The sequence below is a fragment of the Dromiciops gliroides genome, chromosome 2 (assembly GCF_019393635.1).
Source record: "Dromiciops gliroides isolate mDroGli1 chromosome 2, mDroGli1.pri, whole genome shotgun sequence".
NCBI lineage: Eukaryota > Metazoa > Chordata > Mammalia > Microbiotheria > Microbiotheriidae > Dromiciops > Dromiciops gliroides.
Window position 1 is genome coordinate 145,297,402 of NC_057862.1, and position 14,056 is coordinate 145,311,457.

At 43.8% G+C, this 14,056-nt stretch overlaps 1 protein-coding gene across 3 annotated transcripts in view; it reads left to right on the forward strand.

Moving 5' to 3' along the window:
- The first annotated feature begins 3,365 nt into the window (after positions 1-3,365).
- TLN2 (talin 2) overlaps positions 3,366-14,056 on the forward strand; it is a 604,144-nt gene continuing 593,453 nt past the window's right edge. For 2 of the 3 annotated variants that reach the window (XM_043982393.1, XM_043982391.1), the window contains exon 1: positions 3,366-3,624. The gene's annotated coding sequence lies outside the window, so the exon portion shown is untranslated. Of the gene's footprint in view, positions 3,625-5,128; positions 5,185-14,056 lie in introns of those variants that run through there. The other variant, XM_043982392.1, reaches the window with a different exon arrangement.

The following is a 14,056-nucleotide window of genomic DNA, read 5'->3' on the forward strand; positions in this document are numbered from 1 at the left end:
ACCACTTTAAGTATCTGCTACTGTTATACTAGAGAATTCATGTATAAGATGATGTGGTCTAATTGCTAAAAGAAGATTATGTAATAATGTCTAAAAGAAGATTATGTAACAATGTCTAATATAATCAGCTATTTACATTCGTTTATTATTTATATGTCATTATACTCTGGGTATGGTTTGGAATTATTGTATATATCACTAATATATTCTCAGTTATGCAGCATAGCACACATTTTTACCATCATATTGTCTTTGGTGAAATTAATGAGATTTCAGAAATATGGAAACTTATCATTTCAGAGACTAACTTGCTGTGAACTCTGATGCAGGCCCTGGAGAGAATATATGTGCAACAAAAGGAGAGACAGGTATACATAAGTCCATGGTTTGCTTATGATGGTGACTATGTAGAGCACAATTACTAGGCACAGTCCAGTATTCATCCTCTCTCCCTCCTAATTTAACCTAATTTAACTGAACTTACTTATCTTTTTATCTCACTCAGTTGAATTCACCTGTGGCCTAGCACAATCACTGGCTGTCTCGGAACCATGAGATATGGTATGATAACCTTTCCATAACATTTTCAGGTGTCATGAACACATACTAAATTTGACTTTGATCCAGACACATGGTGGTAAAAAGTGTTACTGATTGCAAAATGCTATGCTAAGGTTTAGTAAAAAAAAAAAAAAAAATACAGCAATTCAAACAGTTAAAGAAGAAATCCAGCTTTCCAGACCAGAGTCCAGAATCCAGAATCCAGACCAGAGTCCAGAATCCAGTTTTCCAGACCAGAATCCAGTTTCCTCCTGATGATATCTTACCACTTCAAGAAGACAAGAGAACTCAGAGACTTTATATGAACTGTTTTGCTTTATTAGCTTTTACTATCTCCTTTCTGTTATATACTATCTGTAACATGTACTCTCTGCAGAGGCTCTCCCTTTGCAAGACTAATGTCAAAGCGTCGGTTCATGAGGAAAGAAAAAAAAATCGCCCCTCTGGACAAAACTTTCCTCTCTTCCTTTTCTGTATTGTTGTCCGCATATTATTAGTCAGCAGAAGTTATTATATTCTTTTTACTGTTCCATCAAGGAAACATTCCATTTCTTGAGGAAGCAAAGGGGGGAAATGTGGTAAAATATGAAAGTTTTTAACAGTCGGTTAGGATAACTGAAAGACGCCAGTTTTTCAAGGACCACCCTTTTGGGGAGGAGATGAACAGTCCGCCTGCTGCGCATGTCAGACTGCCTGCCGAGTACAGTCCGCCTGCTGCGCATGTCAGACTGCCTGCCGGGTTTTTTGACTTCCGGGGTGGAGAGAACGGGAGTAGCCTTTTTTTGCCGGCTTGGCGGGACTCCGGGCGGCGCGGCACAGACGGTCTGACTCACTCCAAAGGTGGCCTAAATCGGTTTGGTGAGTTTTTATAAGGAATATAGACTAAGCCTAGATTTAAGACGATTTGTACTGTATTTCTGTTTTCCTATCCTTCTAATCAACAACACCTTATATACAATAAAGGCTCTATCTAGAAAACCAGAAGCTTCTTCCATTTACTAGTCTGGGAGATGAATTAAGGGAAGGGTTAAGTAGGGGAGATTTATGATCTAATATCCAATTTTAAATCTCACACAGCCTTTCAAGGGAAAGTCTGTGACTTTCTCAAGTGAGCATCTGTGAAGTACTTTGAACACCTTAAAGTCCTTTATCAATAGTAGTTATTATTGGATGTGCTGAAGAGAAAACACTTTTAAAAATCTATAATATCTGTTTCTCTCACCCTCTTAGAGGGAGGAGGGGAAAAAAAGAGAGCCCCACCCCCACCCCCATCCCTTCTAAGCCTTTTCTACAAAGCTGTTTCCTGGCATCTAGATGATGCAATGAATAGAATACTAAACCTGGAGTCAGAGAATCTTGAGTTCAAATTCTATCTCAAACTTTCACACTCTGGGCAAATCACTTAACCTCTCCCTGCTTAATTTTTTCTTTCTTCCACAAGGGCAGGTTTGAATACAAGCACTCCCTTCCCCTGCCCCTCCCCTTATATACCCCTGTGGCTTCCTATCAATTCCAGGAACAAATATAACACCCTGAATGGCATTCAAAGCCTTTCATAACCTAGCCCCGATTACCTTTCAAGTCTTCTTACATTTTACATGTGCCTCTATTCTTCGATCCAGTGATATTGGCCTCCTTGAGGTTCCTTGAACATGACACTCCATAGTTTGGACTAGAATATTTTCCCTGGCTTCCTCCATGCCTAGAATCCTTTCCCAACTCATCTCCACCTCTCAGCTTCCTTCAGTTCCAGCTAATTCTATCTTCTATAGGAAGTCTTTCTCAATCTCTTTCAATCCTAGTGCCTTCCCTCTGTTGATTATTTCCTCTTTACCTTGAGTATAGCTTATTTGTACAGTTTTTTGCATGTCTCCACTGTTAGTTTGTGAGCCCCTTGAGGGCAGGGACTGTGTCCTTTGTCTTTCTTTGTATCCATCCCCAGAACTTAACGCTGTACCTGCTACATAGTGGGCCCCTAATAAATGTTTGACTGATTTCCCACCAACGCAACAGTTTTCTGTAATAACACTTAGGTAGCCCTTTACAAATATCATCTCATCTGATCCTCCCAACAACCCTTTGGAGGTAGGAGTTATTATCCCCCATTTTATAGATAAGAAAACTGAGACAGAGAGGTTTCAAGCACTTGCCCAGGGGGTCACACAGCTACCAAGTGCTTGAAGACAAACTTGAACCCTGGTCTTCCAAGGCTGCAAGTCTAGCAAGCTGAAAAAGAGTTCCGACGAGCTCCGGCTGGTTACTTCTGGGGAGGGCCGAACATCTGCAACTGGTCACGCATTTCTGATCTCGGCCGGCCGTCCACGTGCAGGAGCTGACGGGTCCCTCTCCCGCAGGGATAAGTTCCCTCTCTAAACTGTCCTCCGCCCCCTTCCCCATCGCTTTAATCAAGCTTAATAGAATAAATAACACCGGACTGAATAAATAGAATTTAATAGAATAAACGAGCCCGGACACAGCCCCTTCCCCGGCCCCCGCGTACTGGGGATTGGGGGGGGGGAGGCTGTCCGCTCCGCGAGGTGGGGAGGTCAGCGTGGCCGCGGCGAGGACAGCTCCTTCCCCCGCCTCACCTCGCTTAGCCGAGTCCCCGTCTCGGCTGCGGTCGCAGTGAGAGCGAGGGCGAGGGCTAGGACGAGCGGAGGGTTCCGGGCCTTGGGGACAGCGTTGAGCTGAGCCCCTAGCCGAGCCGCGGGGTGGGGGAACACGGCGCAGTTTGGGATGGAGAAGGGGGAAAAAAAAAGGCCGAGCCGTCCCAGAGTGATGACGCGCTTCCTGCTCTCCCGGTGCTGGGGGCTCCGGGCTCGCGCTCCTCTCCTCTCCTCTCCTCTCCTCTCCTCGCGCTCGCGCTCGCGCTCTCTTTCCCTCTCGGCTGTTGTTCGGTGCTTGGAGCCAGCGGAGGCGGCGGCGGCGGCGGGAGCAGCAGCAAGCAGCAGCAGCGGCGGCGGCGGCTGCAGGAGCAGAGCGGACTGCGGGCGCACCGGGGGGCACGCCAACTGCACACACACAGGCAGGCGCTCTGCAATGAAACACTAAGCGCATCCCCCGGTAAGGCACACGGGTCATTCGGGTTTTCCTCTTCCTCCAGATGCATGCACGTTGCATGAAATTTCTCGTGTCTTTCCCCCGCTCCCTCCCCTTGCAAAGAAGAAAAATCTGGATGTTTTTCTTTCTCTCTCTCTTCCCCACCCTCTCCCCATCTTGTGAGTGATGCCAGTGCAGAAATAAAATGCAAAGCTACCTAGACTCCCTATTCTGGGAGAGCTCCCCCCCCCGAAATAAAAAGGATTTAAAAAATAAAAAAAATAATGCACCTGTCTTTTGCATATGCATGTTTCATTGCACTCAACCTAGAATCCAAGATTTGCAGTTGCAGATCCCTTTAAAGCCGGGACTTAGGAGCGGGCTCCTAGCTGCTTGCAGAGGAGGATCTCCTTCTCTGTTCCTGGGTAGGTTTCCGGTGATTGGGTTTTAAAACCAGCCCCACTGGCAAGAGTGACCCCCTTGGGTTCCCAGTTTCCAGCGACTCATGCTGCCGCCGCCTGAAGCCAAAAAGAGTTAGACTGGCTGGTTGATCAGCTTCATTCCAGCACAACCCATCCCCACTCCAAGCGCTACTTTGCAAACAAGTAGCAAGCAGCCGCATCGGATACGGAATATATCCGTCATAATCTCACCGACCTTTCTTTGGATTCAGGGCTGGAAATCTTAAGGGCAGGTTAATCGCCTCTTTCTCATTCGCCCTTTTACTTTGTTAATTTCGTCACTAAAATTTCTTGCTGCTAAAGGAACTGGGCAAAGCCCAGGCGTTTAGATCCAGGGAAAGGACGTGGATTGAGTGTCATTTGCTCAATTTGCCTTCGGTTTAAACTGAGAGGCTTTATGAGGGAGAGCCTATTTCTCCTCTGAGCTGAAATTTCGCGCCCCGCGTTCTGTGGGAACTAGGGGGATTAAACGCACGCATTTTGGGACCCTTGATAAAATTGAGTAAAGACATTCGAGGGCGCCATATTTTCAGGGGGTTTTGGTGGTGGGGAGTTGGGGGGGGGAGCGTGCGTGCGTGTGTGTGTGTGTGTGTGTGTGTGTGTGTGTGTGTGTGTGTGTGTGTGTATGTATGGAGAACAGTTTCTGGAGCTCGTTAGCAGCCCTGCATCTTCAGCCCGGCTTTCGTTACACGCGGGGGAGGGAGCGAGCTGTATTCACTGGGAAACTTTGTATGTGTGGAGGTGGGAGAGGAGGACAGGGCGCGGGGAACGGAACGAGTGTCCCTGCAAGGGCTATCGAGCTGGGGGCGACGCGGGCTGCCGCACGTTGCAAAGGCAGGCTTGAGCCGGAGACGTGACCCCCGGCCAGCGACCCGTTGGTGCTCCGGACAGGACCCCGGACCGGCCGGAGGGAAGGGGGAGGGTAGGAGGGAAGCAGCCGGGTCCAGTTGCTGGATACCCGCCCCGCCCCACTGTGTCCTTCCCTCTCCCCCTCCCCACTGAAATCCGGAGGTACCACCAGCTCGGGGAGGAGGGGAACACGCCCATCCAGCCCTGAGGCTAGCTGCTGGTACGCGGCTGTCGGGGTACCCCAGCCCTGCGCTTGGGGATGCGGGGAGCAGAGGTGGGTGCTTTATACAGCATGTCGAAAGGGTGGGGGGGGGGTAGTGGGGAAAGAAATCTGGTTCCCGATCTTTTCCGGCGCTGCCTAAAGCTGAGCGCCCTGGAAGCTCTCGCTGCCCTGCGGAGCAGTGACCCCTATTCGGAGAGAGCAAAGAAGTGGGGAGTCCTGGCTGCCGGGAGCTCCTGGGTTCCGCGAGGCTGCTCCGGAGCGTGGCTGGGGTTTGGGGGTGGAGGAGCAGAAAGGCGGGGGAAGGGGGAGCTGTTCTTGGGCAGTCCATCCCCCGTGCCTTCCTCAGAACTGCGTCCCTGACGCGCTTCCAGCCGCCTTCCGAGCTGCCCAGCGCGGGCACAGCCAACCCCAGCCCTCTCCAACCCCGCGGGGGCAACTCCCTGGACTTGCCATTCGGCTCCCTGAGGCGCACAAAGGGGGCGGGGCCAGAAGCTGGGGCTTCGCTAGGTGAAGGTTTGGCAGCCAGGTGAAGCTTCGGGAAAACTTGGGTGTCCCCCGTGACAAATGGGGAGAGAGGAGGACGAGGAGATCGAGCGTCGGTGTCATTTTTCATGGGAAAAATGAGAGTTTGCCAGGGAAGGCCTTATGGTCAAAACGAAGCTGGTTATTCGTGGAAGTGTACGTGAGTGAACGGAGGTGCTGACCTGGTCATGGAGGAAGTTGACATAGTTAAGGAAACAGATTTTCTTTTGGTAGTGGAAAAAAGTGGGTGCAGAGGTTAACTCCGAAGGAAGATTGTTACGTTTTTCCCACAGGAGATGATTTCTCGAGCGGCAGCATTTGGGAATAAAAAGAGCTGCACTTAGCCAGGAAGAGTGATCACTGACAACAGAGGCTGGATAGTCATTTCACATGCTTAGAACCTCAGTTTCCTCCTCCGTAGAATAGAGATGTTAAGTCTTGCACCAGTAACCTCACAAGGTTATGAAATTAAGCATTACAGAAAGAACTGCTGCTCATAAACCATCCTAGGAAGACTGGGTTCCCCAAATACGGTGACCAGCTGAATTGCATCCTTTTCAATAATGTAGTAGTACTGCATATTCTCCTTTTTGTCACTGGAAAGATTGGGAATTTATTTTTTTCCGAGGGGAGGGAAGGAGATAATTTTGGTTTTTAAGTAAATCTTGTCCTTCTTGTCTGTGGAGGGAGGACAAAGAGGTAAATTCCCAGGGACTGTGGGAACAACACAATCTCTTTGTTGTGTTTGTATGCAAGAATGTGCCAGACTTTCTATTTTGCCTCATGTTGAAATGCCGCTATAGTATTGCAGTTTTGTATGTGCACTTTGGGGTCTTCTTTACATAAACTGGCAGACTTCATCAAGCCTGAGAAAGATAAACTCCCTTTTGGAGTTGTGCTGTATAAGGTTTAAACTGCCTAAATTGGAGTTAATTAGGTATAGAAAGTTAAGTTTATTTAATCCGTTGCCAGCTAAACTAACCATTGAATTTACAAAATAATCTAATCTTTGAGAAGGACTGGTGATCTTACTTCCTATAAGAGGCATATGTTTGAAACCATGGGGGCTATGGGAGGGAAACGAAGGCAATTGCTTGCCTGAATGCTAATTTCTCCTCTCTCCTAACCCCACCCCTTTTATTTCATGGGGGTATTTTGAAAATAGAGTTGTCTTTTGGGGGAAATTATTTTTTGTGCGTTGGGAATTTTCTTTTCCCCTACGTATTTCAAATTTCTGAGCATTTTCCCCTTAAATCTTGTTCTTTTCTCTGTCTACAAATTACACGTTCATCTTCAGGCTATTACTAGAAACTATGCTAGAAAACAAACAGTATAACATTTGCCCCTACAGGTGTAAATTTTGTTCAAATCTTTTTTTTTTCTTACCAGGATTAGGAGCAAAATTAAAAGAAAAGAAAATTTTATCATAATAATAATTGGTAGCTATATAGTGCTTTAAGATTTGCATTTTGCTTAACAGCCCTTAGAGGTGTGTGTTATAGGGATTGTTACCCTCCTATTACAGATGAGGAAACTGAGGCCCAGAAAGGACAAGTGACTTGCCACTGGCCACACATCTGGCATCAGAGGTAGGACCTAGCTTTCCTCACCTCAGAAGCATAATTGTCATTCTCTTAATCTTACTACTTAAATAGTTCCTTTGTCTTGATGCTTTTTAGCATGCAGATTTGGCTGTCAAATGTACTAATTTTTTTTTTCATTAACCTTACATATTTGTTATACAGTATAAATAACAACTTGACCAGGGTCCTGTAGCCTTAAAACATTTGAAAACTGTTCTTTGCATATTATGAAACTCAAGACATCCCAATGGTTTGTTTTTTCCCTTTGTCAAGAATATTAGGAAATAATATAGGAATTTGTGATCTGTGATATTCTTTCCAGAAGCCTTGCAGCATATTTTTGGAAAAACTGGGTGTTTGTCCCTTTGAGGAAGAAAAGAAAAAAGCAGTGAAGTTTTTCAAGCTAATTTTTTATTGGGCATAACAATTTTCAAGACAGACAGAAGCTGTAGTAAACATAGTCAGAATTAGTCCAATTTAAGCAGCTGGTGCCTTTTTAATTATGGTACTTTTCCTCTAGAACTTTCTAACCCTATTAATATCTAATAAGGGAACTAATGAAAACTAGTCAAAACACAAACCAATTCAAATCATTTAAAATAATTAGATTAAATAGAGGCTATAACCAAATGTTTTGCCTAAAAATAAAACATGGTTAAGGAATCTGAGATCCATGAGTAACTTTTCCACTAAAAAAAAAATCACACACAAAGTTTCAAAAGGCTTCAAAAAGTTTCAAAATTCTTTATAAACAAACAAATAACAAAACTTGACTAAAGAGAGAAATTTAAGGTATATATCTTCTATATCAATGTAGTTTAATTCATTTAAAATAACCATTGGCCTTTTGACTTAGTACTAGTTGGATAAGAAAGGACAGACCATACTCAATAAAGAGTAGAATCATTGACTCTTTGAGCTGTTAGGGACCTTAAAGCTCATGCTTTGGTTGTGAGAATCTTTATTTATGGGTTTTTCAGATTCATGACTTAGATCTTGGTTCATTTATCATTCATTGCCCAGTGGATTTTATGATTTTCTATGATTTTGTTTTCTTCTTAACAGTTTAATTTCCTTTTTTTTTTTTTTAAAGTAAGGCAGTTGGAGTTAAGTGACTTGCCCAGGGTCACACAGCTAGTAAGTGTTAAGTGTCTGAGGCTGGATTTGAACTCAGGTACTCCTGACTCCAGGGCCGGTGCCACCTAGCTGCCCCTCAGTCAGTTTAATTTCAACACCAGATTCTTGGTGTTTTGGCTATGTAGATGGTCTAAGAAGTGAGTGTTCTTGCTATTTGCTTTCTTGAGGTTCCAGCTCCATTTAGACAAAATATTTCTGTAGAAATAAAACCTTCATAGTTTTAGCTTCCAGAGATGATACCTCTTTCTATTTCTAAATCAAATGGATAGGTGATCAATAAATATTAATTCCTCCTGGAATGGACAACGGTGGCCAGAAATGTTTTAGAAAAAGTTAAGATCTCGGGAGTGTATACTACCTGTTCTGCATGTATCATATACTGAGCAGAAAATTCACAATATAGAGAAAGTCAAAGAATGAAACTTGATTGTCATTTCCTCATTCTTAGAAGATAATGTGCTGGCAGCACCCAGAGATGCTTGTCAAAGGCCAGGAGAGAAGGCTGATATTTTTAGAACCCTCTTTCTTTACAAAGATCATCTTTAGGGGGTCTTCTAGTGAGCTTCTTTCTAGAAACTTCTTTCTTTCTTCTTGTACATGTTGATTGAATATTTGGTAAAGTAATTTCCATCAGTGTAGAGGGTAACTCCTAGAAAAACCTTATGTCAGATCATTTATGGATTAGCAATTTGTACCGAAGTTAGTAATGGTGAAGATGTGATAGTATCAATTCTTTTCCAGATCTTAGAACAAGAGATTCAGAGGGGAAGGGACCCAGAGAGGTCATTTTACAGTTGTGGAGAGGTTAAGTAACTTGCCCAAAGTCATAAGTGACTGACAGTATTTGAACTCAGGTCCTTTGACTCCAAATCCAGGCTTCCTTTCACCGTCTCCTTTTTTTTCTCCTTCCAATATTCATCTATAATTGGCCTTGGCAGGTGTGTCTTATTGGTGTACCATAAGGAAGGGCAGCCATCAAGATGCGGATTGAACTTTATTGCTTCACTTCCTCATTGTCAAAGAGCGTTTATTAAATTGCTTCAGTGTCTAGTTAGCTCATACTCCAGCATGGCATCTGAGCTACAGCCCTGTTTCTAGTTTTACTTCCAAATTCTCGACTTCACTTCTTTTTAGAAGAACTTATCTTTCACTCTCCCCATACTCTAAGCATTCAGCAGTGGCTCATCTGTGGCTTCACCTTTCTGGGTCTCATTTTCCCCACATGTACCACAAAGGAATTGGTCTCTAAGGATACTATAATTCTATGTTGTTGTTTTTTAAAATCTTGCTCACAGTGTCTAACAGAGTCCTGAGCACATAGTTGGCATCAGGGATGACTTGATGATCAGTTGATTACTGGGGAGGACTTGGTAGGCTTATTCTCTGATGTTTGCCCTTGCTGTTTTTTCTCTCAGGAATAAGATATGACGGGGGGCATCCTCTGTTACCCTTGTACAGAAATGGGGATTTGACATTTCTGAGGTTTAGTAGTGGAATGTCATTCAATGATAGAGATCATGAACCATACTCCATCCCTGTGTCCACAGGAGAAAACAGTAGGAAGATTTTTGCCTCTCTATTAGGAATGGTGTTGAAATCTACACACCAGTGAAGAATGTGATGCTAAGGATCTTTTCCTCTCCCATCCTTTTTCCCAAAGGATTCTGAACAAAGGACCACTAAGCTCTGATGTGTTAAATTAAAATCTTCTCTCTCTCTTTCCCCCCTGGGTGTTTTCACTACTTCTGGACATGCCACTTAATTACTTGACACTGGTGTCTATGTATATTCTGACATGTTGATTTAAATGAGAATACCTTCCAAAGTGTGGCCCGAGGTCATGCAGGTTAAGGCTGCCAGGGAAAGCCTAGATTATTATAGAGTCTGACAGTTTACACTGAGGCCAACATAAGAGGCTTAATTTTCTCATTTACCTTGAAGTGCTACCTACAGGTTCAAAACCTATTACTTATCTGCCTCAAAGCCCTGTTTAAAGGAGCCTTCTCCCTGGGGAGTCAGATGCTCCTGGCTGGCCAGGGCTCCTTCTTTTGTAGAGATGGCTTGGTTTGGCATGTGCATCTAAAAAAGAATCTTTTGTTCTTGAGTAATAATAATAGCTCACTTTACAGCTTACTTACTAAGCACTTCTCAATGAAACACCCTTGTGAGGTAGATAGTGCAAATGTTGTCCTTCCCATTGAAGAAAGGAGGAAAGAGAGAAGTCAAGGGATTTGCCGCTGAGTAAATTCAGCTCAACAAACTTATTGGCACTCACTCTTTTCAGGGCATTGTACCAGCTTATAGTGCATACAGAGTCAAACAAAAACAGTGCAGTGATGAAATCAGTGAGCTTTAGGGATGGAGGTCACCTCCAACATCATCTAGACACCTCCCCCCCCCATTTTATAGTAGAGAAAACTGAGATCTCAGAGCTTAGGGTTACATACATAGGAAGTAGCAGAACTGGGATCTGAACCAATGCAGTCTGACTCCATAGCCAGTGCTCATTTCAGTAGAACACATTAAACTCAAAAGCTCAGCTACTAATAGGGGAATAGGACATCCAGATACTTATAATCCAAGGTGGAATGTGACAGGGGCAATGGAAATTGGCAAATTGTTCTTTTTTTTTTTTTTGTGAGGCATTGGGGGTTAAGTGACTTGCCCAGGGTCACACAACTAGTAAGCATCAAGTGTCCGAGACAGGATTTGAACTCAGGTCCTCCTGAATTCAGGGCTGGTGCTTTATTCACTGTACCACCTAGCTGTCCGCAGACAAATTGTTCTAAGGAAATCTGAGGATGGAGTCATGACTTTGAGTAGAAGACTTCATGTTGTATAAAGCTTTAAATGAAGAGGAAGATTTGAATAGTGTGAGATGAGGAAGGACTGCATTCTTGGGATAGGGCAAACATGCATGGGGAGAGGAATCCAAAATGAAATAAAGCACAACTATTAAGTCATATTTGGTGCTTGGGCGTAGCATGAATTAGAAGTAGGATGGGTGCCAACTCGTGCCTAAATGGTAGATGAGGAAGTTTGCTAGGTTGCACAGTGGATAAGGCATTGGACTTGGACTCAAGAATACCTGGGTTCAAATCTGACTTAAGAATCTTACTAGGTGTGTAACCCTGGCCAAGTCACTTAACCTCTGTCTGCCTCCACTCCATATCTATCTGTGTCTCTATTTGTCCATCTTATCTATCTTTATACTTGGGAGATATCTGAATAGAGGTTGTAATTGAACAAAATGGAGTTGATTATATCACCAAATGAGAGTATCAAGAATAAAAAAGAGAAGGGGTCCCAGGACAGGGATTTGCGGAAGACCTTCAGTTTGTGGGTGTGATCCAGCAAAGGAGAATGAGAAGGAGTAACCAGACAATTATGAGTAAGAAAGAAGAGTGTTGGGAAAACCGAGAGAGGAGAAAATATCCAGGAGAAGAGATGGTAGTCATCAGTTACAAGTGCTGTAGAGAAGTCAAGAAGGACGATGAAATAACAAGACCCTTAGCTTTGGTAACTAAGAGATCACTGGTAACTTCAGGGAGAAAGCAGTTTGCATTGAATTAGGAGGTCAGAAGGCAGATTGTAGAGTTTAGAAGAGAATGAAAGCAGATAAAGTAGAGGCACTGACTTTATTTCTCAAGGGGTTTAGCTGAGAAGGGAAGGAGAAATGTTGGACTATAGTGGAGATAGAATCTAATGAGAGGGTTTTGTTTTGTAAGGTGACTTGGGTGTGTTTTTAAATCTTAGGGAAGGAACTAGTAGATCTGGAAGGACTGAAGATTGGAGGAGCAGGAATGATATATAGTAGGGGCAATCAGCTGGAGAAGACAGCATGGGATAGGATCAAAGATGCATGTGTGTGTGGGATACCTTGTTAAGGAAAAAAACCGATTTCTTTCTTTTTATCCCTGAACTAGGAGGAGATGGTGGGGGATAATGTTAGAAGGGTATAAATAATACAAGGAGAAGGTGAGAAGAAGGTGCAGTTGTTTTAGGTGAAGAATGAGTCAAGGTTCTTAGTTGAGAGGGTGGAAAGAAGGGGTTATTATAGGGAGCTCAAGGAGAGAATAGAAAGTTGGATCAGCCATCATGAGCGTGATAGAGAATGGATTATGAATTTTAAAAGGCCGGTTGAAATTAGATAATAGAAATTTCTAGTCTACCCATTCTACAGTTTCATAACTTCCTTCAGCTCCTTTCAGTAGTGTGTGACTAGGAGTGAAGAAGGCAAATAATGGGAATGATGCAGAGTTGGGTTTTGGAAAGGTGTAACGGGAGCTAGGACAAGGTAGGAAGGGATACAAGAGTTAATCTAGTTTAAGAATTGAACTGGAGGGACAGCTAGGTGGCTCAGTGGATAGAGCACCGGCCCTGGAGGACCCGAGTTCATATCCGGCCTCAGACACTTAATACTTACTAGCTGTATGACCCTGGGCAAGTCACTTAACCCCAATTGCCTCACTTAAAAAAAAAAAAAAAAGAATTGAACTGGTTCAGTGGCTTCATAGAAGGGAAGGAAGGCAGGAACACCAATTAGTAGACAGCTTTCAAAAGTTGAGGAGAAGAAGACCTGAGCAAGGATGGTGACAGTGAAAATGGAGAGGAGGGTGTGAATGTAGAATCAGTAGGACTAGGCAACTGGATTTGGATGTGGGGGATGAGGAATAGTATGAGCTTGACTCTAAGGTTCGGAGTTTTGGTAACCAGGAGGGGTGATGGTACCATCGCTCAGTCAGTCACTTATTAATTTTGATATCATCACAATATAAAGATTCTCCTACTGTTAAGAAGCTTATATTCTATAGGGGGAAGCAACATGTACAGCAATAAGACATTAGGAGGAGGATCGTAGGTTTGAGAGGAAGACAGAGTCAGTTTTGGAGAGGTGGACTTTGAGTGGATGTCCAGCAGGCACTTGGTGATTCAGGAGGTTGTGGCTAGACATAAAGATTTGGGACTCATAAGTTATAGATGGATTGACCCTCCGTATATATAATGGGACTTTCCATAATGGGATTTCTCTTACACTGATAAAATCACTGGTTCAGATGAAAAAAAAAATAACTAGTGTCACTTTATATCTTTTGGCCTCACTGTCCTCATCTGCAAAATGACCTTTCAGGTCCCTTCTAACTAGAACAGTATCATGGTCTTCAAACTGAGCCGTGAGATCTCCTATTTGATTTTTTCCTATCAAATCAATTTTTCCACTTGTTTCTCAAATGCCCCAATTGGCCTGTTCCTCTTTCTCTCTTAAGCCCAGGGTCCAAGGTCAGAGATCATTAGGAAAGGACCTTAGGGACTCTGTAGCCCAAATCTTCATTTTCCCAATGATTAATGGGACAGAGAGGTTAAGAGACTCACCCAGTGACAAGCAGATGTGAAGACTAGAACCCAAGCTTTCGCACTCTTAATGTAATACCCTTTCTACTACATCACTTATGTCTTATCGGGCTCCACCAGCACTATAGGAAACCATGGAGATTTTTGAAATAAGCTGCCAAAAATGATTGTGTGGGAGAAAAAGCAAGGAGTGTGGAGTGAGGATGAGATAACAGGGAACTGTGACCCTTCTGGGGGAAAAGCCTGATGTCATCTCCTCACATTGTCGATACAAGGCTTGACTTGTCACATCAGACAATCCAACAGCAGTTCACTCTATTTCTTTCCAC